Source organism: Aptenodytes forsteri, unplaced genomic scaffold (genome assembly GCF_000699145.1).
Source record: "Aptenodytes forsteri isolate BGI_AS27 unplaced genomic scaffold, ASM69914v1 Scaffold283, whole genome shotgun sequence".
In the NCBI taxonomy this organism is placed as follows: Eukaryota; Metazoa; Chordata; class Aves; order Sphenisciformes; family Spheniscidae; genus Aptenodytes; species Aptenodytes forsteri.
Window position 1 is genome coordinate 1,252,992 of NW_008794167.1, and position 24,467 is coordinate 1,277,458.

Sequence of the window (24,467 nt, forward strand, 5' to 3'; positions counted from 1 at the left end):
CTACTGCCTGTGGTAAAAAAAAAAAGATTCATATTGGGTTTAGCTTTTGGATTGCTCTCTCATACTTGCTAGAATTCCTTTAACGCAGACTTTGCAGTCAATTCTTAAAATTTCCTTCTACAGGGAAATAGAAAAACACAAATGCAGAAGAACTTGTCTATAGCCTTTTTAGTTTCTCATGGTGTCACTAGTCTTTGGAGCTGCTTACTTCTTTGTTGCTCTGGAGAGGTTAAGAAGAGCACTCCGTGGTATATGATGTTGTGATCTGTTTAAAGTGCCTCAAAAGATTCAGATGTGAAGTAGAGATCTCAGACAATTTAGCTGTGAGGTAAAGATTCAGTTTTTCTGAGTGAAACCTCAGTGCCTCAATTCATCAAACACATATTTGGTATAGGCCAGTGTCATACGAATTTTAGATGCTATCTTAGTGCATTTTGAATATATTTTGCCCTGATCAGTTAAGTTGTGATTCAGTTGTGATTAGACACATGGCCTCTCCAAGTAGATGAGCAGTCTCACTGAAACCTTCTACCGACACTCTACCAGTTCACATAAGCTACCTGATTGCAGAACTGTGACCTACGTTTCTGTGAGCAATATATATCTGTTTTTTTTGAGTTAGGTTTGATGTTTTTTGTTTGCAGGCAGGTGTTTGAGAGTCATCAATGTGACAGCTTCCAAGTCAAAAATAATTCTGAGTTGTATTTTTTTCCCCCTTATAACTGACCTTCTCTCCCTGTTTATTTGAAGGCACGATGCAAGTTTTAAGTGAACAGCCAGCAGGGAAATGCTGCATTTTTCATTGGGGTGATACATATAGAAAGTGAGAGACTGCTGAGTCAGGCACAGTTTGCTGTTTGTTGCTGCCTGAAACCATTAGCAATATAAGATTATACAAGACACCTGCTGAAAGATCAAAAGATCTTACCTGAAACCCTGGAGAGTGATATTAAAGGCAGATTTGTAGCATGTACCCTGCACAAAAATAAAAAAGATTTCTTTTTCTGAGAGCTTTTATGGCTTGGCTAACAAAGGCAGGAAGGCAGCATAATTTTCCATGGCTTGTTGCAAGCCTTTGAGATTGTCTGACATGATCTTTGAAACATCCGATGAGGAGGAGGGGGGAATTATTACTGATATTGTTTCATAGACAGGCATAGCATGGTCACATTGTTTATTGCTTTAAATCCACTTTGTTCATCTTGGTGTGTGTGGGGTGTGTGGCAGGGCTCAACGAACATTGCAGCTTTGACTTCAAAGTGCTTTGTTGCCTGATGTACTCAACAGTGCTGACCTGAGTGCCAGGGTCCTTTGCGTAATGCAGGAGGGGAGCTGGGTGCATAAAAAGCCAGTGCTTTAAAAGCTCGCACTGACCAGTAGAAAGTGCTGGAGGGGGGAATATGGCTGAAACCCTGATCCTCTCAGGAGCAAAGTTAACAAACAGTGTGCTGCAGGAGAGCATCCATCTCCAGTCTTATTTCCTTACAGTATGAGAAAGAGTAGAGGAAAGCACCTAGTGAAACATTGCTGCAAAAGTAAGAAGTGATGATGAAACCCTTTGTTCACTTTTCCTAAAGTTAGAGCATCTGCTGCCATTTTGCAGCTGACTGCTGTAACTGCCTGCTGCTCTGCAGTGGCAGGTGCCTGAATGACCCGTGCTTGAAGGTTTTCACTCTGCTTTCACTTTAAGTAATTAATAATTTATTGGGCTGGAGAAGAAAAAATACAACTGCAGCCTAATGACTAGGGGGTCTCTCTGGGAGAAGTATGAAGTGGGTTCACGTCCCCGCTCCAGTATGTACTTAACATTATGCATTCATTGAAACAAGGTCTTGCTGGGACAGCTCCTCCCTAGGTGACTACTGAGATCACCAGGATGCAGTGATTCCTGCCCGTGTTTATCCACTATTTCTGTCCATACTCCACTCCTCATGGAAAGTGGAATAGTTTATAGTATAAAGATTATTTCAAGGATTTCACCCCTGAAATATTACACAGCCTGGTAGTCTGAGTCTTTATTTTGGCAGTAGGAGGTGCAGGTTCAAACCCCTTCGAGCAGAGGATGGAGTCAAAGATTTGCTGCTTGTAACCTGTGTGCATGTGAGTGAAAAGGGAAGGCACATCTTCTCTGCTTACAGTTTTATTTGCAATCTGACTGAATAGCTGTGCTCTGTGAAAACTGGCATTCTCACGGAAAAAGGGAAAACTGCAAAAATTAGTCATAGTGGTTAATTTGGAAGCAGCCCAGCTGAAAGTCTAGTCTATCAATTTCTAAAGTGATAATTGGTCTTTCTAAGATTACTGCTAAGTTAACCACTTTGTGAATAACCAAAATGAAATGGAGGGTGTTTATGATACCTTTGGAATTGTCTTGTAAATAAGATACAAAATGAATTCCTCCCTATTTTCAAATCTGACTCTCTCAAAAGAACTTTAAACCTTTTGTTCAACAAAGTTATAAAACTTTTCAATCATTATGCCCAAACTGAGGTAGTACATAAATATTTAAAATTATTTTCTTGCCTGCTGTAGAAGTGTTGCTTTAAGTCTTACTTTTCTGCAAAACGGCTGCCCCAAGTAGAAGGCTGTGAATACGCCTGGTGTTGGCATGTTTTGCCATGTCCTTCCATCTCCTGCAGTTGCCAAAAGCAATCACAACAGCCATGGATGCAGCCCCAGGAGGGTTCTTCAGTCAAAAGGGATTTCCTGGTGGCAAAGAATCAAGGCTTTTATTCTACTGTCTGTTCTTGCTGTGGGGGGTGTTCGGAGAAGAAAAGGGCTGCAGCCGAAGTGCCTCCGAGCCCTGCCAGTCCCTGCTGCTGTAACAGGCTGTCAGAGCAGTGGGCACTCAGGTGTGAGTTAGAGCAGCTTTTTAGTGTCTTCTGCTTTGTGCCAGGGCTTGGGACAGTTCCCAGCCGCCCTCAGAAGGCAAACAGTGTAGAGGTGGCTTAATTCCCCCGAGTCTGGCATGGTATCATGACTACTGGGTTTGAGAGCACTTCTAGTGCTCAATAGCAATTTTCCAGTGCTGTGAACATGACACTGTCTTACCTTGCAAATTCTTCCATTGGCAAGCCATTGTCCCAGCTCCAACTGAAATGTCTTGGCATTTCAGGAAGAGACTGTGTATGCATTTGTAATAGCTGTTTGTGTCGAACACTTTTGAAAGGCTTTGGGTCTTTATATAGTCCAGTCTGAATCAGATCTTAGACTGTCAGGGGTCTGAATGGACACAAACATACATTGATAGGAGTGATGACTTGAAGATGCTAAACAGAGAAAACGAGAATAAAATGACCACCCCTAGAAAAACAAGGCATGAATATCATGAGACAAGCCTTCAAGAGAAAACAGCAAATAAGACAAAAAAACACCTCCCCCCCCTCAAAAAAAAAACAAACAAACCCAAAACCCCAAAGTCTAGGAGAAAAGAAATATGTGGTAAGTTGTTTGGGTTTTTTTTAATATATAAATAGTGCTTTTTCAAAGCTCACTAAAGAGGTAGGTACAGGCTCATTGTGCAGTGTTTGTGCTCATCCAGGAACACAGAGCTTTACTTCAAGTCAGTCACTCATTTCAAATATATCACTGTAGTTTGGAAGTTGGCACATTACTGCTAAAATCAGTGAATGTGTTTTAAAGAGCCTTTTGGCTTGAATAGAGATTAGAAAGTTCTTTCTAAACTTTTTTTTTTATATAGACACATATGATTCTTCCACATTTGTGTTTTAGCACATTATTTAACCAATAGATTCTTGGCTGAGTGATTGTATAATGCAGGAGATATTCCAGGAACTGGCACTGTATATCTGATGGGAATAGCTGTATTTCAATTCCCTTGCTTTGTGTCTGAGAGCTTTTACTTTCTTCTGCCTCTCCTTTTGTCAGAAGTCATCCTTTTCCTTCCAGATCCAGCCAGGAACTGTCTGACAAAAGTCTGATGATCCCCTTTCCAAGCTTTGTATCATCTCACATTCTTTGTATGAGGTATTTTCTTAAAACTCTGAAGTGTCAAAGAGCTATTCCTTTCTCATTTTACATATGGGCAATTGAGACAGAAGTACAAGCCAGGAGCTAGTGTCTACAGAGCCAGATGCCCAGGTTGGAAACCACCCAGTCACTCCTTTTTTCTACAAATGGAGAAAAGAGATGCTTGAAATTACCTTAGCGTCTTGATGTCACTTTGCCAATAAAAGCTTTTTTCCTAGAAGGCAGTCTTATAGGTAAAAAAAAAAAGGGGGGGGAAGGCATAGAGTAGCCAAATCTCATTTAAATATAATAGAATTCATTGCTGAACTGGTCTTAAGTTTATTGTTCAGTGCAAAGAAATGTGCTTATTAGTGCTTATTAGATTGTTAAGTGTTTTTCTTTGGTCATTCTCCTCCATATGGAATTAGCTAGGGTACAGACAAATAGATATTAATAGGCTGTGAGAGCCGTTGTTATTCCATTCTGAATGCCAAGTCGTGCTGGTTCCTTCTCATTCCTCCTGCACTTATACAGCTGCGAGGTAGCATTTTCTATATTTCTATTTTCTACTATCTTTTCCCAGCTGATCCTTTTTAACATACGGTTGTTGGTTTCCTTTCAAGTACAGAATAAATGTCAATTAGTCCCTCGTCTGTTTTGTGACTGATCCTTGAATCTCAAGGGTGTAAAATCCAAGTAGCTCTGCATGTTGTGCTCATCTAAAAATGGAGATTCTGGCCTATAATATTTATCTGCTTTACACTGGCAAACTTTGAATCTGATGAAAGGGTCTGCATGAGAACAGAGCCCAGTGAGTGCAGAAGAGCAGGGAGATTAAGCACATTTGTCACCATTATCTTTGTTGTGTGTCTTCCAGTAAATAGAGCGTTCCTTTCACTCATATTCCTGCTGGTTTCCTGGTGTCCACTTTCATTTTGAGATGAAAAGAATCCGATTTTATTTTCTTTCTCAGTTCTACATATTGATACTGCTCTGCCCTTATTGTATTTCTTACCAGCTCATTCTTGCTAATATGCTCTTACAAAATTTCTCATAAATGTTTAATTCCTAACAATAGAGTACCGGAATAATTTTCATGGTACAGAAATGTTCCGCTGACCAACTTACCGGAGTAAAAATGCTAATATGACCCTTGGGTCAGTCATGCAGCCGTCTTTAATGTAAATTTAATACAGTGATTCCCCTGGAGATGGAAGATGGCAGGCTTACCAGAGCTGCACTGAATTAAGGTATCAGTATTTAGCAGCCCCTGGTTACTAGGCTACTGTTCACCTCTGAGACCAGAAAAGATGATCACAGAAATGCACTTTCATGTTATCCGTCACATATACGACTGGCTATGTTGTATGAAGAAAGCATTTTACAGATTTGATGAGAGGTTTAAAAATAATAAAGGACTGGATGGGAGGGGGCAGGGGGAAAGGCAGAAGGCACTGTGGGTTCCAGTGTCCCGCTCTGTTCTCCAATAGTTTCTCTATAGAAAAACCACAAAAAGCCCAATCCATACACTCGATATCAAATAAAACATCATATTTTTCGTAAGCTGAATAGATGCCTTGGAAAGCAGCCAACGAGGGAATTTTCCACTTGTGCTGCCTTTGCAGCCTCTTTCAAATCTACTGTTAAGCAGCAGGGGCACATACGCACTTCACTCCCTTTTCTATTATGCAGCTATGACACATTAAGCTCCTTGGAATGGTATTCATATTTTGTCAGCTCTTCTAACTTTGGTTCTTTATTTATAACGTGCTCTGACTTTTTTTTTTTTTTTTCCCATTCTGTATATCCAGATTTAGTAAAGAAAGAGACCAAAGCAGTTAAATTAAAAAAAAAATACCCCTCTATGAATTTAATCATACCTTTCAGGTGGAGGGTATGTTTTCACTCAGTGTTAAAGAACTCACCTGATCATTACATCTCTTTTCATACACAGCTTGCCATGGCACCCTCTGCAGGTCATATCTGATTTGCTTACATTTGATATATCATCTTTACTTTGAAGAATAGCAGATTTTATCCCCTAAAGCATGATTTTTAATCTGTCTGCGATCTGCTGAAATGCTGAGCTTCCTGCACAAGAAAGTACTGAAGTATCCATGCAGACCTGTGCTGATTTGCAAATGGAATGATACAGGCTTGACAAAGACTTTAGAAAATAGTGCTTATATATTGGTAGCCTTGTTTTTATAAGCTCAGGAAATCTCTTTTTGTAGTATTGAGGAAAACATTGATTAACTGATACCAATATCACTATCTCATAATGTTGAAGGCAGTCTGTAAACACCAACAGGAGCTGAATTTACTACCACCACTTCACTAACCTGAGCAGCTAGTCAAAATTAAAGACCCTGCAAGAACAGTTTGTGTAGGTAGAGGAATTGGTAACATGAGCACACGATATTTTTGGTACAATCTCAGTGTGTTTGTTTTGTAAATAAGTCCTGTTTTTCAGAATACAAGAGAAACAGTTATCAGACATTTTTCCTATTCTGAAATACCAGGCTTGCTACTCCAGTAAGATCTGTCCTCAAGAAGCCTTTCTTTCTCTCTCGCTCCTGCCTCCTACTTCCATGATATATTTAGACTTGTTTCTTATCCTGTGCTTCTACAAGCAGGAAAACATTTCTCCCCGGCCCACACAGGTCAGCCCTACCATGACCTGAGCCTATAGCCGTGGCCAATGAGTCCCAGGCAGAGGTGGGTTTTTTGATGCTGAACAAGGGCAATAGCTCCCAGCACAGGTGCCTTGTATGTGAAGGTAGTCAAAAGTGTTGTCAAAATCAATGGATACATGAAACAGTGTTTTAACACACCCATGGATGCCAGCAAATGATTGAGATTTTTATCTGCTGTTTGGCGAGACTGTGTCTCAGGGAAGGCGGGGGGTAGGGGGAGTTGAACATGCTTTCTTTGCTCTAGGAAAAGGATTTTGACGTTTGCATTATTTGGAAATCTTGCATGTCAAGAGAAAAGCCAACCTCTCAAGCTGGGAAAAGAAACAAAAAAATGAGTGCTCGAATCTCAGTCCTTCCTACTTGGAGGATACTGCTAAAGTGAAAATCATGAAACATTGGTTATCTCTTAGTGGATGAAGGATGAATTGCATTACATTTGGCAGAGCAGTAAGAGTGTACGTGGGGCAGATGGCACAGTGTCTTCACACCCTCTCCTCTGTGGGGCAGGGCTGCTGTTCGTGGGGAAGAAAACAGGACCGAACTGTGATGGCAGTGCATCAGAGCACTTCTTAAGTATTCTCTCAATATTAAGCACATGCATAAACCTAGGAGGTTGTGACTCACTGTCTGATGTTTTCCTGGAAAAAAAGGTTAGAGGTAAAATGGATAGTATGAAAAATCCTTTGCCCACTGTAAAGATATGAATCTAAAAATATAGTCCTTTAGTAGGGCTTTTGTTTCACTTTCCTCCTTAGGTGCAGTGTCTTCCATCAAAGATTTTAGGAAGTTTTGAATAGAAAAAAATGAAACTTGCATTTTAATCTCATGGGTCTACCATGGGCTTTAGACAGCATTGTAGCATGCAAGTGGACTGTAAGTGATAATGTACAACTTGGATTTCTTTGGAATGCCATAGTCAAAGAAACTCTTCCAGTATAGTCTACCAAAAATATTCCCTTGAGATCCCTGCTGTCAATGTGATCCCTCATTGCTGGGCATTCCTCTAAGCCCTTTGCACCTGCAAAATACACTGCTAACATTTTCTCACTTTGAGGACAGAAAAATGCATGGTGCAAGAAGATGGAGAATTAAGGCCTCCAGCTTACAGAAATGAAAAGAAACCCTGCTTCACTCTGAGCCAGATTTTGACCTTGGGTAGGTATCATTAGATCTGTTGATTTAATTAAAACTTACTTATATGTTTCTCAACTTTGAGGACCAACTTTAAGTTCAGTGTCCTTGAACTCTGAGTTTTATGAAGTAGTTGTGAGGAGGGAGTTTGAAGGGTATTAACTCATTTAGATGTAAAGGTTCATAACCTCTTACAGCAATCCTTTTTTTTTTATCATTGCCAGACAGTTTCAGCTGTACACAGCAAGCAGAGTTGAATATGACTTTGAAGGATTTGAGGAGGATACGTCATACTCAGTGATAATTCTAAAGTGCACTTGTGCCTGTGTTGTTTTGTTATTTTTCTTGCTACTGACTTTTATAAATTAACCACTTCAATATCTCTTGATTAATGGAAAAGTCAAGAAAAATATTTTTTAATATCGTGTACAGCACGTACCTGTCCAGTACATACATGAACAGACAAAACCAAAGGAACAAGCAGGTATTATGGGAGAGTAGATAAAACATGAAACCATGACCTCTGTGTTAGAATCCATCACAACAGCACAAGTTGAGATCCTCTTTAACTTCTCAAAGTGGAAAGTCTGGTGAATACTGCCATGTTTGCATATGTGTGAGAGTAATTTCAGAAATAGGAGCTGACCTCTCAGATGGTCCTATGCCAATTTACAAGGTTTTCTCATCATCTTATGTCATGTGGATGACTGGAATTCACTGAGAATAAACATTGTAGCAAAATTTCAAAGGAAGAGCTTCCTAGCCAATGTAATTCCATGGATGTTCTTCTGGAATCAGTTGAATTTCTCCCAATTTGCACCAGTATAGCTAGGAACAGAACTTGGCACTTTCCTGGTTTTGCTGGGAAATATAAAATGTCAAGTAACAATTAAAAAAAAAAGTCTAAGTCTGTAGGAACTTTGGTTTTCTGCAGACAGCCTTTTTGTTTTCAGTGAATTTTTGCTAGATTTTAGCCAGAGCTGTTGAAGGAGACTACGGAAAGAGAGAAGGGAATATGGATCTGAGCTACTGGCCTCTTAATATGGGATCAAGCTTCTTTAAAGTCACTCCAATTTGTGAGGTGAGATCAAACACTTAGTTTAAGATAATGAGTGTAGTAAATTCGGGAAAAATGCTTTGATTGCTCAGTGGTGCAAGGATATTTTTTCGTAAAAAAAAATGAACTCTTAGACATACTACATAAGCATCTTGATTAACCATTTAGCATCTGCATTTTAAAGGTAAGGTGAGCTACAAAGAGTTTTGATTTTTGGGTCAGCTAAAGTGATCATTGTGTGTAATTGCCCTATTTTACATGTGGCATTCTGATTAACATGTAAGTAATGTCTGAGCTGAAGTGACCTGGTGTGAAGTAAAGTGGCCTGAGCTCTGACTATCATGCACAGTCTTGGACTTCACTCATTCTTATATCCCTGCAGACTCTGGCATGTGCTAGAATGAAGACCTAATGATGGAAGTAACAGGCATGACTCAGAGCATGTTCGTAAGAGTGAGAAAGTGATGGATAAAAATGTGTCATGTTTACATCTAAGGTTATTTTGTTGAGTAGAATTGCATAATGAACAATTCTTGGATGCAAATATTTGATTTTTAAAACTATTTTGTTAAGTAAGAAATACAGCTTAAGCACTTTTAGCAAGAAGTCATCTCTAGTTAGTGCAAGCAAAATCCATTAAGTATTTCTGTAAGTTTAAAATGAGATTTAAATAATTTTAAAAGGTTTACAGGTTTGAAAGCTATGTTATACAATACAATCATAGACCTCATTAATACAGATAGAATTGGTCTCAAGCTGCAAGACTGAAGCCTGAGGCTTTGTTTCAAATAACCTTAAATGTGGGTTTAAGCTGACAGTAAAAAATGTGCCCAACCTTCTTTGGCGAGGAGGGAGGAAGCAATCGTGTTGCGGAAAGAGACTGTATAAAACGTAGCACGAATTTTGTTTTGTTGTCTACACTATACTACCCTGAACTAAATGCTTTCCATTTGTAATGCAAACAGTCCCTTGTACATCCCTACCGTTTCACACAGGTAGTAATTATAATTGATAGAAAACTAAGTTGAAAGAAAAAGAAAAAAAATACAGCAGCATTGTTTATGATTTACATATTGTCTATTCCCATTTGCTTCTCCTCTTAACCACCTGGTTTGTGGACAGCTTGTAGAAGGAGCCATGAGGGTTTTAAAAAAGTGAATAAGAGGATTGGAGGTGTAGGCTAGTCTTGCCAAAGCAAAGGATAATGCTTTACCAATAAACTTTTTTCAAATCAAAATCCCAATATATGGCAAATATGAAAACATGAAGTGGGGAAAAGAGGAATAAAATAGCCTGAGCAGAGCTCTATGCTGTTATGGCAAGACTGAGTTACGGGAGTTAGCTTGTTTAAAGCAAGGTTGGCAATGTCTTTGCTGCGCTGCAGAAATAATCAGATTGAAAATAGAAAACTGATCCATCAAAGGAGAGACCAAGCAAGGGAGCAGAGATACAATCAGGAGAGGGATCAGAAGATGAGGACTGAAAAAGCTTTGAAGGGTGTATCTTTGAGGAGAGAGCAACCAACAGTGTTGAAAGCCAGCACAGAGTTCAAGAAAGATGAACATGGAAGCAGGAGACTAGGAAATATCTTCATGGAAGAAGTGAACAAATTAATTTCATTTTGAATGAACAGTTGCTTGGAAGAAATCTGTTGGAAAATGGCAAGCAGTTTTAGCAGGTTCAAGTAAGGTTTTCTGAGGTCTAGCTGAGTCATTAAAATGTTCCAGTAGAAATAGTCAGACTGAACACTCGTCTCTTGAAAATAGTACATAAAACTTTCTTGGTGGGTAACTGGTGTGGTAAGAAACAGAAAATCACTAGTTAAATTTTCTTTTTAACATAAATGATCTGACATTGACTTAAATTATCTATGTTCAAGTCCAATAAGAGCACTTACTTCCCTGCTCTGCCAAGCCCAATAAGAGCACTTACTTCCCTGCTCTGCTACCGATACCTCTTATACCCTTTATCTTAATAAAATGTCTTATACATGTTTACCTACCAAGCAAAACCTTAAAAACTAAATCAACTTCTTGTATGACATGAAATCATATCAAACTACTTTTTGAGGTTAGTTTAGAATCACATCAGCTTCATGTTGGGCCAAGAATATGTCAGTGTGATTCAGTACACATCCGCTTCCCTTGTGAGGAAGAAAAAATGTACCTTGTTTAACAGTGTCTGTGAACAAAAGCCCTTTTCTTTTTGCCTGATGGTGCCATTAGGAAATTGTTCAAGGTAATTATAGGATGTAAATATTATGAAGTCCTGTTAGTATTCCCAGAGATTTAAAAAAAAAATAGAAAAGGAAAAGCTCAATTCTGTGCCCAAGTTGTGTGGTTGCATTCATAGCACAGGGTTAATCATCTGGACTTTACTGATCATTCCCCCATCCTTCCCACAGCCCATCCCTTTCCAAGTGAGAATTTACACACACGTGACCTCCTTAGTGAAGGTGCTTTCCTGAGGAAGGACCAGAATTCTTGCTTTCCACTTCAAATCTATCCTTACACTGCCTTCTTGTTGGACTGAGGAATCTCAGTGCCCATTATTGCTACTCAAAATGATTTTTCTGATGTTTTAAAACAATCTACCAACAGTTTTTTAGGTTATGACAGGTTGTTAGAACCTAACCAAGATATTGTTTTATAAAATATGCTTCCACTTCATTTCTTTACCAGTTTTGACTTAAAAGCAGTTGGCTTTTCCAACTTCAGACTTGTCACACATTTCTACCTCAGTTTTAAAAACACAGTGATTAAAATAAAGTTCTGACAGTTAGTTATACTGTAAATGCTGGATGTTAAGAATATGTTATTGTTCTGGGATAATCTAAAATGGGTAACAAAATAATGATATTTATTAAGGAGTCTATGATCATAAAACAGGAACCATTTTATATGCTTTGTAGAAAAACATTTTTCAAATAGCTTAAAATGTCTTGAAGATTTGTGAAATCAGGTAAAATTGCACCTTTTTATTTATTAAGTTTATTATCATCTTTACCTTGAAGCTTGTGCAGATATTCGTATTGCAGATATTATTCTCATGAAACAATGAGCAAAGCCAAATGACTTTTTCTGTACCTACTAGGAAATAAGACATTTTAGGACAGTGCAGTAATTGCCAACAGCAGTATAAAAATCATGCTTTAGGAGATAATGACTACTTCCTTATAATGATATACTTCACAAGGATATTATTATTTTATGGAATTTGGAGTATTGTTTTCTCATCAGCAGAGAACTGTTGCAGATCCTGTACAAGGACTTAAGAATTTGTTATTATTAGAATACCAGGGCTTCAGACCTGCAAGGTGCATGGTACACCCTCACTGTAGTCAGCTAGTAGCACCACCGCATTTTCCTCTCAGTAGTTGCCACCTAATGAGCTTCCAACATATAGCAATAATTCTGTTTCCTACTTATTATGCGGAAACTTGCATTTTTCTGATTGAATCTCATTCCTTTTCTGGGACTGCAGGTTCAAGCTCATCATTTCTTTCTTTAAGATACTCAGAATCTCTGCATTGATGGTGCCTTTCAATTATGGGTCATCAGGAATTTAATTAGAATTATCAAGGTTTTCTATAGGTCATTAGGAGAAATGTTGAATAAGATATCTGAAACTGCTTTGGGTGGAGAAATCTGAGCTTTCCTTAAGAATTTCAGGGTAACATCAGGCTGTATCTTCTTGGTGCTGACACCTAAGCAAGCTTCTAAGAATTTGGTTTTCAGCAGATTTTAGACTCAAAGAGACTGCTTTGGAACTTGCACTCCAGTAATTACTGTGCTCGGTAAACATTAGCAGTACCATATTGTCTAAGCAGGGGTTGATTCCCATTCATTGAAGAATGAGAAGAGGCCCCATGGCTCTTTGAAATGACACCTTCTTTGTAACCATGAAGTCGTAGCCTTATGTTTGTGTAGCTCTTATTTGAGTTCACTTTAAAATAGATAGGATTAGTACATCAATCTCCCCCACCTTTTGTACTTTTTTGCATTATAATCTACATTCATTTTCTGGAACATTTAGTTGTGGCTGAATCCCAATTCTTCATCTTCCAAAACTTACCATCTGCTTCAGAATACATATCCAAAAGTGAAATGTCTTGGATATAAAATTATGTCATTTTCAGGACTTGCTGAGCAACTCTCTCAAGTTATTTTACTCTTTCATTGAAAAAAAAAAAAAGAAAAAAAAAGGTCTGGATTGTCTGTTTATAGAAATACATCCTGCCGCACTCTGTGCAGATGTGAATGAATAGGCTCATTGCAGTTTCATGGTTTTGGTAAACAGGGCTTTGCTGAGTGGAGATGATGGAAGCAGGCTAAGAAATAAAATGGTTCTGCAGCTTTTTAGATTTGATGACCATGCCTTGCTTGCAGAAACAAAAGCATTCCTGATGTTTATAGCAAGATACGCAAGTTAGTGTACTCCAGTATAATACCTTGGGTTACTTCTGGAATATGGCTCAGGGGCCAGATACCTGAGACAGGTGTACTTTTGCTATTAAAGTACTCAGAATTTAACACTTCAATGAGAGGTTGTTAGTTATGCATGAGGGAGGCAAGGGAGAGGCAAATACTACTCCCTTAATACCTTTGAAAACACCATGTTGTGATGAATTTGCTCTTCTTTACATTCATCACTGTATTTTTAAAGGTTCATTAATTCAGAGAAAATTTCCTGGTGTTAATAATGGGCTTCAACAAACTTAATACTGCTATCAGTAGTCCTCAACTGCCTAAAGACTTTGAGAACAGGTCTTTATTGTTGTTGACTGTGGGTGTTTAAAGAGTTGCGTTTTAAAAATTTTCAGTACAGATGTAACCACATGTGACAGAAAAGTGACAAACTGAAAATAAAAGGAAGGGGGGAAAGAAGCCTGCTGTTAATAGCTACTATGTAAACTGAATTATGATTTTTAAAAGCAGTTATTTTCTGTGTAAGCCATCTTTCCTTACAAGTTATAATAGAACATGGCAATTTACTTCATGGTGATTCTGTAACAGACCTCATCAAACGATGTGTGCTGGAGATTGAGGGAAAGGGAGAAAAGTGTTGTTGATAATGGTAAGATGACCAACAGTAAAATAAAAGTTTGCCTGTCTGCCTTCCACTGAAGTTGAGTGATGTGAAAGTAGCAGCCAGAAAAAAAGTGAGACTCATTGAGGATAATACTCCTAACTGTGTCATGGTACATGAAAATGCAACCACAGGGAAAGGAGGTCTGTGAGAACAACATGAGGCCTTTGGAGAAGAAACTGAGGAGGAATACATATAAAGATCATTTATGATTAATGAAAGGGAGAAGCAGAAATCTACTAAGGAAAAGCAATATGAAAGAAGTTCCCAAATGTTGCTTTTACAAGATGTTTTTTGGTGAATCTCTATGTCTTCAGGCGGAAGGGTATGATACAAACTCTGGCACAATGGTTTAGACCCAGAAGACAGCTTCTACTAATGCCAATGTGGAAAAGCATTCCCCTCATTAAAGGAAGAGTGGAGAAAATAGAACATAAGGAGTTTACTATTTTTTGTCTATCTAGCCATATTTATTTCATTCATATATATGCATGAAACATGCAAAGATGGAATGTGTGATTATTCCAGATGAAGCTTACAGCAAATACAGGCTTTCTAAGATCTATGGTAATCTACATTTTGAAAGTGCATAGAAACATTTCAGGAGAAATGGATGTATTTCTCCTGTCATTGTATTTGACTGAAAATATTTGGAATATAGAGTTCCAAGAAAAGTAAGAAACATGGACAAGGGAGCAGATGCTGCAAGAGCCAAAAGGGTAGCAGAAAAGCAGCATCTGAATAGCATAGCTGGTACAAATAGCTAAATAAAAACAGTCAAAGAAATCCTGTCCCTCTGGGATAAAATGGGAAGACCTATAAAGAAACATTTCGTTTAGGTACGACCAACCCTTAAGAAGGATTATAAAACAGGTCTTGTGGCAGTCCTTTTGACCTGAGAGGCATGAGAGTTGAGAAATGACTGAGGAACCATGTACATATGAAAAAAACAATGGGCCCATTTCCTACCAAACTTTAAGGAAGGGTTAGAAGCAATTGTGGATTTGGCTTCAGGAGAAAAGTTGTTGGTCACGCTGAACAACACTTTTAAGAACTGTAATTTTTGTAAGCATCACATATAGCCACTGATTTTGTGTACTTTCTGTATGCAAAAGACTTGAGTCATCTAGTCACAATATTCTCGGAGGTTGGGGGGATGATTTGTCTTTTTATTTAAGACATTTGAGGTCTGTGAATCCATGTTTTATTTTCTTCCTCTCCCGTCAAAATAACAAATCTTTTGCTTTTGTACTTCTACTTTACTCTTGAGACTAGTGAGGCTGTCTCCAGAGAACCACTGGATCCTGATGGAGGCAATCTGTCTGCAGCCTGCATATCTAGGAGACGTATCTGCTAAAATAAAAAATATCAGGATTTCTGATATTTTGGTGGCCTCAGAGTCAACTGTCTGTATTTCTCATACCTAGAGCAGGACCCACCTCGATAACAGTGTATTCTTCAGGGTAAGCAGAGACCTCAGCAATCATGCAAGCAAAACGGAGTGCAGTCCAATTTCCATGCTCTTGTGTGCCCAGTGGAACTGCGAGCCTTTGTCTGAAAAACAATATCCGGCCAGTAGCAGTATTCTGATTTAATTGCTCTTATTTACAGATCAGAGAGTACCACAGCATGCAAGTTACGGCATTTTTGGCTCTCTGCTGGTGACTACACTTGTTCCTTTCAAATGCTTTCCAGAGCATATACTCTTCATTTTTACAGATTTGCTAGCTCACTCTGTTTCTGGAGGTTAGTTAGTGATGTCAGTGCTCTCTTTTGTAGTACTTGGAGATGTTTTTAGAGCTGTGTGTATTTTACCAATAGGGCTAGCACTTTATCTAGAGGGAGTTTTATGCATTTTTATGTGAAAGGGCACTTGAGTTTACTGAATTCCACAGTATAAGTAAGGAAAAAAATATTGGGATGCTAAACCTACTTCTGTGATAACAATATAATAGTTCTCACTTTTAAGTGATGACAGAAAGGGGATGGTTACTGACACAATGTCATGCTCACTTGCCTAACCAGATCTATGCCAGGCTGCATTTATCTCATTTGCTTTCTCAAGGACAGCTAGCTAATACAGTCCGGCTTCCCAGATACTTTCTGTGTATCTAGGAGTGCATTTTCAATTGGAAACCATGCAAGTTAAACATCTAGCGTTTTGAGGGATCATTCTTGTTCAACAGGAGCTGGTCATTAAGTATTTTCAGAGGGCATTACTATCCCTTCTCGCCACAATGAGGATAGTAGATTTTTGTGACAGAGAGAGAGAGAGAGGAGGGGAAAGAGCCTGTTTCATCTGCATAATGCCCACCAGGATAGGTCCTTCCAGATATTTTTGGGTTAAGAGTAGTAATTTTGAATAATACTGCTAGGAGCTTGATCTTTTCTTTTCCAGAAGAAAGTTCCCAGGAGAATGCAAAAACAATTTGTGATTTGGGTAGGTAAAGGAGCTCTTCAGAATACCTGTTTTTGTTCTGCCCCGTAATGGTATAATTCACAATCTGTGCCTTACGGTTATGCTGATTTGTTATGAAGATGCTACAGGGACTGTTGTCCACATTAGTGTAAATATGCTAAGCTAATTAGTCTTGGAGACAAAATGCTTCTTTAAAAGTGATTGTTTCCTAAAATTGCTCTTGTTCTGATCAGAATAGCTTCCCAAATGAAAAGATAGTTAAAAAAAACCAAAACAACAAAAAACACACAACAAAAACAGCTACAAAATCTGTCTGACCTTATCAATGTAAGCTATGTTGACAGGTCTCATCTATGGGTGTACACAGTTTTCCCAAAAGGCATCAGCTCTTCTTAGATCAGCTTCTGTCTTTGTCAACAGCAGAGTTAATCTGTAAGAATGCCTTCCCATAATGGAGAAAAAGTTCTCAAAGCCCCAGTCTTATTTTCTTCTCATTACAGCAAATGTAATTTTAAATTTACATCTGTTTAAGAAGAAAAAATAGTAAATATTTTGTGGGCAAAAATAACGTACTTTTATCTGAATCTTTTGGGTGTGCATCATAATGTATTTCTCTTGCCTGCAAGATGGAAGAGGCATACTTAGGTATTCCATGTACTGTTATTTTGAACCTGCTGTTGATATTATAAATTTGTATGAATATTGATGCTGTATGAATTTGTACAGGGACATAAGAGGAAACATTCCATAAATTAAATTAATACCATAGGCAGGTGTATGGAAAATCTTTACCTGAAAAGATACATGCTACAGACAGGGCTAACTGTTTATTCGAATGCTGAAGAGAAACATAGGTAACCTGCCCATCCCAAGTGGTCATGAATTACCATCTTAACATTAATGGCTGCACCTCTTGTGTATTCATGCTGAAATTGATATCAAGTAGTCAGATGATCACACAATACTTCCCTTAAGCTGCAAGAATAAAGGAACAATTAAATGAATCCAGCTGGACTCTCCTCCCTCCTCAACATAAGCCATATCATCAAAGTAAAATGCTCAATTAATTAGTTACATGACTTCTCAATACATCATGCTAATGTCATCATCCCACAAGCAGAAAACAGCACCTGCAACACTGTCAGATTACAGGCAGTAGTGCACACAGATCTGAGCAGGAAAAATTGGCTGGATGCATTTATTTTTCCAGTGCTCCTACTATTATTTTGCCTGGGGAAATGAGACATAAAAGTACTAGAGTGACTTTCTCAGAATTAACCAGGAAATAAATAGCAGAGCAAAGCTATGACACTGCATCATCTAAGTTAAAGGTGATTATCTAATTTGCTGGACAAAGCTTCCTTCCTATCTTTTAAAAGGTCATTTTGATATCTAAAAAAAACCTTTCAAAGACAAATAAAATGATGTCTATTTTGTGAGGAAATCGGGGCACGCATACTAAGCTGTTTGACAGAAAGTGATAACAAGTCAGCATGAGAATGAGATGTATACCCAGAACTGATGCCCCAGACTGATGCTTCCCTATCACCTCATCGCTTCCTCTGGGCTTGGGTATTTCTTTTGTTTAATGGTATTTAAAGCAGTCTTAATTGTCATGTGCTGTTTTCTTTGTGTGAATTCTTAGGCGAGGACCTCTTTTTGCAAATTTATACTGTGTAGTTTTTATGTGAAGAGTTTCAACCCAGTTACTGTTCATATAAGCATTCATTCACTTTCTAGCACTAATTTGGCATTCCAACACACCCTTTATACTCAACTAAGAAATTATCAGACACTTTTATTTGTTTAAAGAGGTTTAGAGATGCTTTGGTCCAAGAAAGCTGCAAGTACTCACCTACAAATTAGGTGATCAACATGCCATACCATTCAAAAGCTATGAGATTTTCCTGCCTGTAAGAGTCAGGCACAACAAAATATGGATGAGTTATAACTATCCAGAATCTCTGAACTCTCCTTTTCCACTTAGTTGAACCAAACAGAACTTTTTAAGTGCCATTGTTAGCAGGCACTTGAAAAATTAAATTGGGGATGGGGTGGGTGGGTGATGACAGAGACAGAGAAATGAAAGCTTTTCCTCCACGCTATTTTTTCTTTTCTTTTCCTATGAAGGTAACCTGTAACAAGATGCTTTCCCAAGACTGTAATAAACCAAATTAATCTTTGGTATAATAAGATTGACCTCTGTTGGCCAGCACCCAAAATGAGCATATTTCCCTTCTCCTTTAACACCATGCTGTTAATTTGTATTTTGTTAGAGTAATTTTTTATGTCATTGCTTTTTCACTTATGAACCCCGCCTTCCACTGTGACATTTTTACTTGGAGCTTGATATTTAATAAATAATTCTAATGCCAAGCAGAAGAAGAGGGCTGGTGATAGGGTGGATGGATTCATAGAGATAAGGGTTTAGAGGGTTTTTTTTTGTTTGCTTGGTTGGTTTTGGACTGTGTTGTTTATGGGAGCCAGCCTCTGAAGGATGCCTCAAAAATATTCATAGGCTCTCTTTCTCTGTAAAGCCTGTAATAGTGTTTCTAAATTTTGGTGTGTCAGATAAATGCACAAAGGTTGGACCAGTGTCAAGTAAATGCACAAATCTGTATTCCTATAATAGCTATAAACTGGCAGTAGCTGCTATGTGCTAGGGAAAGCCAATTTTTGTCTTTACTAGCCAAACATCCACTAACATGCTGGAAAGGTTATTTCTTGTCTTGCAGTACCAAGGAAAGGCAAATCTTTCAGCAGTCAGTAAAATACTATGCCTCTATTTTGTGGAATGTCAGACCAGACTGATGGTCTCTTCTGTTTTAAAAATGTGTGACTTTGCTCTGTGCCTCAACCTTGCAACTTTTATTTCAAACCCCTGATTTGAGTCCAGAGAGATCTCTCTTAGTCCAGGAGCTAGTGTGTTTGCCTGAGGGCATTCTTTCTCTAGGTAGGTTCTCTTCTCAGGGGAGAGGGGGCGTATGGGATGTGGATCACACTTCTGGATATATTTTGTGCAAACACTAGTTTTCTGGAAGATCAATCAGTAATCTACTTCTAAATCTTCTATTCTTGTGTCTGGTTGCCACGTAGACATGAGCTTGAATCTCCCACTCTTATGCTTGTCACAGTCTGCTTAAATGAGGAAATACTATGATGGGTTTTGCTTTTCAGTCACTGCAGATGTGTGACTCTGAAGCAATTATTTTCAATTGAATTCTTTCTTTAGTTCTGCAGTGTTGTTTATGTTTTGGAGTACTGTGATTCCTCAGCATTCTTGGCTTTTGTTGCTGTCATGGACATCTCCAAGATGAAGCTGTAGTGCTGTGGTTCTACACTACCCTTGTTACAGCTTTCTCCTCATTGATATTGCATCTGGCCATTTGGCAGCCAAAGGGAATTAAATTAAAGCGAGGCCAACAAGAAGATCAAACTAGAGTTTTATTGAGGCAGCAATATCAGCCATAATGAAGTTTGGGGAACCTTTAAATAGAGGGAAAAATAGTTTGTAAGCAGTGGTTCCTAAAGAAAACTTTGACAGGTTCCTTCTACCCCGGTAGAACCCATTTTAGTATTCAACATATGTTATTTCCAGGGTTAAAGCCCTATTCTTGACAACAGTCTTTCTGAATATTGCTTCAGCAGTAACACTCCATGATGTTGTTTGTTTTTAACATTTTAGAGAACAAAGCACTTTTCGGGACTCAATCATGGACAATGAAACAAAAGCATGCTTGTGTTTTCTGTGCCTGGTAGTTGCTTTTAGGTTGTGTGATCTCCATCCTACTAATTTTTACACCTATTGTTAGGTATTTCTAAAATAAATGTATGGGAAGGAAAATTTATTAGCTCAGGTTTTTCTTCAGTCTTATTTGTTCAATTTACAGGCACATCCTTATTTGGCTTATAAGCCAAATTCCTAAATTTTGGAACAATGCTTGGTATATTGTGTTGCATTTTAGTTTTTTGCAAACATGGGTGCTCCACATCCCATCCCACTAGCTTGTTGAATGAGGCAGTGTTCTTGCCTTTTCCTCCATGAAAATAATACCCTCCCCTCTCAGTGCAGGTTGTTTTATGTCACTTTAATTCATTTAATGTAGTTTTTAATAATTTATGGTTACTGAGCTATTACACTAAAAAATGATTACTTCAAATGACATTGCTCTGTGAAACTGTTACAGAGGGAATGAGTTCAGTGGAGGAATCCACATATTATTATCACTCCAATTTTAGTTGAATAATGTAATAATTGTTTGAATTAAATGGTTTATTAGGTACAGAATACATCATATTAAATTACAACAAATAATCCAGGCTGTGGATTGCAAGCTGGGTTAAAGTCCCAGAAGATAAGTATGTCTCTTGTACCATACCACCTCTCTGTATGGAAAAAGCTAGTATGAACAACAGATTTCAGTTGTCTCTGAGAACAAATGTGTGAGACTCTATTCCTTCTCCTTTACACCAAATTTAGAATGATAGATGTAATAAAACCTAAGTATCAGACTCTTTCCCGATTTAGACACTGTGCATTTCCATTGACTCAACAGTCTATAATGGAAGGTAAGTCAGGGCAAAATTCCTTTTAATGGGTTTTATTATCATTATTCAGTAATCTTGAAAATAGTTCAAGCCCTTTCCAAGAATCTGAACAGAAGACAGCTATGAACCATTGGTCACAGTCATGGCCAGGACATCCAGTAATAAAATTAGAGGACGGACTTCCCAGCCTCTTCCAAGGGTATGAAATAACCTGAAAAAAAATAGTGCTACTTTGAGGAGTCTTTCTCACTTTCAAACATTTTGTAGGCAAACTAGTCAAAGAAGCCTTCAAGCTCTTCCAGCTAAAACTGATTCACCAAATGAGAAATGCATAGCATTTTTGTTTGTTTTTTTGACAGTGTTAGGCCATATATAAGAAACAAGTTTCTTTTTCTCTATTTGGGTAACTGTTAAGTCATACCAGAAAAGTTCATTTTGATCAGCTGCCTGTTGAATTGAGTTTTACTATCTATTTACCTATGGATTTGGCGGTTTTCTATTATCAATTCTTACTGTTTCTATTATTATTATATCTTTTTGGGTTTTCTATTATTTCTGTTATTGATTTGCTATTCCCTGTGGATTGTGAAAACCCATTTGAAAAGAGCAGGCTAAGAAATGAACAGAAAATTAATTACTCCCTTCAAAATTTGAGATTCTTCCTACAGGATGTAGGATCTCTTTGAAATATAATCCTGGAATACTTCAGTTCGTTTGGATTTGTCTGGTTTTCTTGACTCAGCTTACTTTTAAGGCTTGATATATGGAAAACAAATTGGGCTGTTGTTATGGTTGCTTACCTCCTTCTGGCAGTTGCAATGGTTAGCTGCCCTTATGATTCATAATGGTTTCCCATCTGCTGCTTGCTTCTGTTCAAGATGTTGTGCATTTTTAATTTTTAAATTGTTAGGTCTGGGTTAGTTTGGGGATACATAGCTCCCTCAGAGAGTCTCCTAAAGACAGGATTCTCCTACCGCCATTTCTTCCAGATGGAGGTTGCCATTCTGTGAAAACAAGTGTCTATAGTGCATGGAAGGGGGTGATATGTACACTAAAATTCTTTTTGAATAGGAAAATTTAAATTCTATTGTCAGTACTGACCCACTGTGGATCCGTTTCTGTCTTCAAGAAGTGTATTTGCAGAGTGGACAGCATCTCTTCCACTGGCTAGACTAGTTACCTTTAACACCTTCTTAAAATAATAAACTGGCATCAAAACTGCAAGTACTGGAAGCAGATATGGTACCCAGGCAAAGTAAAATGTTCATGTCGTTTATTCAGACCATTCTTGAAAGTAGCTACAGGTCTTAAATCCTTCTATTTTTGGGGTGCTCAGTCTGAGTCGTTATTCTTTAAAGAATACCTGATTTACAAAAAGAAGAAAATGTTCTTCCACTATAAGATATCTGAAATTGCACAAATTTTAAAAATCTTGGCTGAAAATATTTATTTATTTGTAAGATTTCTACCACTTGATCTAACACAGAAATGCAGCAGTTTCTCTATAACTCCATTCTATTAAGAAAATGACAGGTTATTCACGAATCCACTTCCTCCATTCAGGAATGAGGGCTTGCATATATATATATATATATACTGTCTTCCTTCATTCCCCAAAGACATAAATAACTCCCAAGGAATCACAACAGCCTTTCCTGCCTTTGCAGGAAATCACCTTAAATCATGTACACAAGGCTTCAAAGCACCTTCATAGGTGAATGGCAGCACATAATTTAATTCAGGGGAAAAAAGAAAAGCTGCAAACCCAGATCACTTCTTGACTAAATAGTTAATATTGGAAATGAACCATGTCACCATAGGCTACTGCAGCTGAGGAATGACCTTATTGAATATTTGTGCCTAAAATTTGCTACTATGTTTGTTTGATTGCTCTAATTACAGCACAAACACAAGTTTGTTTGGCTCAGTTCTGATCTCAGTTTCATGCTAGTTTTGCTGAGATAATTTATTTCATCATGGAATCATTTATGGTTATATGATTTAGCACAGATAGCATTGTGGTTTTCTTCTCCTATGAGAACCAACAGGTAACAATAATAAAGAGCCTAGACATCTTACTCAGATAATTCAGCACCTCAAGATGCAGCTTTAGTGGCCGAAGGCTTTGTGGTGTAAGTTGGATGCATTTGTAGGTTCTCTTTTTGACTACTGACTTGAACTGTGGTAGTGGTGGATGCCCATTCACTATGTGGTATATGCACGCAAAGTGTGCAGCAGACTCCCTGTAGCAGGTTGCCTGAAGGGCCCGGAGGGACTTGGGATGCAGCAGAGTTGTGGTGGCCCTGACCAACCATCGTGGGCCCTTGTCTGGGCTGTTGCAGCTGCATCATATTAATAGAGATGTGGGAGCCTAACTCCCAGCCACTAGTGGTAACTTACTCATAGAAAGCATCACCGTTCGTTGTAGCATCCCTTCTGAAAATGTCTTCACCAGCTTTCATAAGCTTGAATGATTAGTTTTACTGTTTAGATTTTTGATATTTAAGTTTTAATCAAGACTATCAAGCGGATAGCTTTGAGCTGTATTTACATCTTCTCATCCTGATAGGGGAGGCCTGAGGTGCAGTTCAGGTTCTCTGTCCATATTTCATTTTCTGTCAAGGGTCTAGAGACCATTCAACAGCTAGAGATGGCCAAAAGGATCCTCCAGCTCTTCTCTTCGAATATCTTCTCTTTCTTTACCTTTTCATGGGGACTGCGAGTAGAGAAGAGGAAAGGAAGGGGCCAGGGTTTCTACTTCCAGCACTGCTTTAGCCTAGTTTAACACAGGAAAGTTGCAGCCTCCAGGGTGACTCAAGGGAGAGTTAGCAAGATTTTGGGGCTCCTGGAATTATTTAAACAATCTTTGGATTATTTAATATTTTATTCTATGGCTCAAGAAATGCATGCTCTGGGCAAATTCTGCCATTCTGAAAACTTAAATCCATACCACATGTCAGAGTATAAAAAGCTTTTAAATATGTGCATGTTTTTGCTATGTTTTTTTAAAAATTGTCACAGAGTAACAATTTAATCTTCATAGTCAAGCCATGCATGAAATCTGAATGTGTCCCTACCTGATGCCCTACTTGTATTGCAAAATGGATGTTCAGTAAAGAGCATAGAAATATTTTTAGGATATTTTTCTGTAAATAAGAGGTTTTAATGTATTGCTGCAACCTCCTAACATGAACTCCTCCCTACAAGTTTCTGTCTGCTTCTAAAATATTTTCATGATCTTCCTGAGACTAATACTAAATCAGAGTTGACAATCTACTTAAGAACTTGCCTTAGAATATTATTAGTTTATTAGATGGCTGTCTATGTTTAAAAACTAATTAAGAAAAAGAAGAATCGCTTTTGAATCTTCCAATTTTGATGATTTGGAGCAGATCCTCTGTTCACTGTAACTCAGCTGATCTCAGTATAGCCAAGGATCTGCACTCTTTCATTCAATCAAATTTTTTGCCAACCCATTTCTTAACTCATGAAATTCTGCAGGTTCTAAATAATGGCTGGGGGTCCTCCTGGCCTTTAATTTATAAAGAAGAAGAGGCCT